Source organism: Electrophorus electricus, chromosome 12, assembly GCF_013358815.1.
Source record: "Electrophorus electricus isolate fEleEle1 chromosome 12, fEleEle1.pri, whole genome shotgun sequence".
Lineage (NCBI taxonomy): Eukaryota > Metazoa > Chordata > Actinopteri > Gymnotiformes > Gymnotidae > Electrophorus > Electrophorus electricus.
In genome coordinates this window covers 22,962,514-22,965,013 of record NC_049546.1, presented here as the reverse complement: position 1 = coordinate 22,965,013, position 2,500 = coordinate 22,962,514, and the positions used below count along the sequence as shown (strand labels likewise).

Below are 2,500 nucleotides of genomic sequence, written 5' to 3'. Positions count from 1 at the left end.
TCCCTACGCCCAGACGCTCCTACGCCCAGACACACCTACGCCGAGACACCCAGATGCCCCTACGCCCAGACACCCCTTCGCCCAGACACCCCTACGCCCAGACACTCCTACGTCCAGACGCCCCTAGGCCTAGACGCCCAGACGCCCAGACGTCCCTACACCCAGATGCCCCTACAGCCAGACACCCCTACGCCCAGACGCTCCTATGCCCAGACGCCCCTACGCCTAGACGCACAGACGCACAGACACCCCTACGCCCAGATGCCCCTACGCCCAGACGCCCGGACACCCCTATGCCCAGATGCCCAGACACCCCTACGCCCAGACACCCCTACGCCCAGACGCTCCTACGCCCAGACACACCTACGCCGAGACACCCAGATGCCCCTATGCCCAGACACCCCTACGCCCAGACACCCCTACGCCCAGACACTCCTACGCCCAGATGCCCCTAAGTCCAGACGCCCCTATGCCCCTACGCCCAGATGCCCTTATGCCCCTATGCCCAGACGCCCCTACGCCCAGATGCCCCTAAGTCCAGACGCCCCTATGCCCCTACGCCCAGATGCCCCTAAGGCCAGACGCCCAGACGCCCAGGCGCCCCAATGCTTGGAGCGGTCCATGCGTCCTTGTCAGTCCTTATGTGAACACGGAGCTCAGTGGCTTGGCTCTGCTAATGCTGGGGTATTTTTAGCCAGGCAGACCTTATCGGACACACAAAGTCATTTCTCTCTCTCCTCTCCTGACATTCCTCTTCCTTTATGTCTCTCGCTCTTGTGTAACATTCCTTCTCCCTTGACTAGGCAGAGCTGTGATATATTTGACCAAATCGCAAGCTTTGATGTGCTGCCACTCTCTCTGCATTCCCCAGCCACCAGAGCTGCTCCGACATCAAAGTGTCCAAACCCACCTCCCTCTCTCCATCATCTCTCCATCCTTCCATCTCTCTATCCCTGTCTGCACTGGGCTGCTAATACAGTCAGGAATGCGATCATGGGTAAAGCACAGCACCAACGTACAAAACAAATAAACAAACAAACAAAACCATTTTTCTTTTTTTCACTGTAATAAATTCTCAGCAAAGCAGGTGTCATGGTCGGGTAGAGCGTGGAGAAGGGTCTCTTCTCTCTTCCTTTACATTTATCACTCTGTGTGTGTGTGTGTGTGTCTGACTGGTCAGTGTGATAGTAAGTGTGCTCCCTGGACAAGAAACCCTTCACCTCAGTGCTGCTTGCCCTATCTGATACACCAGGTGAGCTACAAGAGAGTGTTTTCTCTCTCTCTCTCTGAACATGGAGTCAGTGAGTAGAGACCTAGAACACCAAGATGGCTGCTAATCAAATGTCAAAGGTCTTATAGTCTCAACCATTACGTAGAAATGTTCCTTTTCTTGTGTGGAGTCTGCTCTGACCAATCTCAGTACACTGGTACAGGGACAAAAACAGATAAGGACCAGAAAGACCTTTAAAATCTGGACAAATTCCAATATGTCCTTCTATGTAGACCCTTGAGAAATGGACCACAGACAAGCCACTAACAACACATCACTACAGAAGAATTAAGATCCCAATTAAACACACAATTATCTCTTAACTGTGACCCTTTAATTCTTTAAGCAAATCATGTCCCACAGTTCAGATAAGTGACCAGCAGCTTCCTGACTCAGACACACTCAACTGACACTGTCCCAGAACATCTACTCTTACATAATTGACTCTTTATTGGGAAAGGGAGAGAGAGAGAGAGAGAGAGAGAGAGAGAGAGAGAGAGAGAGAGAGAGAGAGAGAGAGAGAGAGAGAGAGGGAGAGGAGAGGGAGGGAGGGAGAGAGAGAGAGAGAGAGAGAGAGAGAGAGAGGGAGAGGGAGAGAGAGGGAGAGAGAGGGAGAGGGAGAGGGAGAGGAAGGGAGGGTTCTGTTGGCTCTGTCCAGGTGGTCAGCCTTATTTCAGCCTTATTCCTGCTGCGTGTGCGCAGGGCCCCAGAGAGGTGAGTTCTGAGGCTGGATTATGGAGGGATCAGACCCAGCACAGCATGGGCCAGACAGTGGGCCTAATCCAGCAGGCCTAATCCATCAGGCCTAATCCAGCCCCTAATGTGTGCTTGGACACAAGATGCACACAGTCTCCCAGATCAAGCAACAAGGCTGCTGACTGTCTGGGAGAATGAATGATCTGTGTGTGAATATGTATGTGAATGTATATGTGAATGTGTGTGTACATGTGTGTGCATGTAGGTGAAAAGATTCTGTGATGTTTATAATGCATGAAAAATGGAAGGTCTTTAGAAGAGTGTACTGCGTTGTGCTAGTGCAAAAGAAACAGTTCTAAATTTAGGGTTAAGATTAGGGTTAGGGGATAGGGGTATGATTAGGGGTTAGGGTTAGGGTCAGGATTAGAGTTAGGGTTAAGGTTAAGGTTATGGTTATGGTTAGCGTTAGGGTGAGGGGTTAGGGGTTAGGGTTAGAAACAGCTGTGAAGCAGGGTTAGGGTTAAGGTTACTGTT

At 51.2% G+C, this 2,500-nt stretch overlaps 1 pseudogene; it reads left to right on the top strand.

The window, feature by feature from the left end:
* LOC113568084 overlaps positions 1-455 on the top strand; it is a 4,023-nt pseudogene extending 3,568 nt beyond the window's left edge.
* Positions 456-2,500: the final 2,045 nt, after the last annotated feature.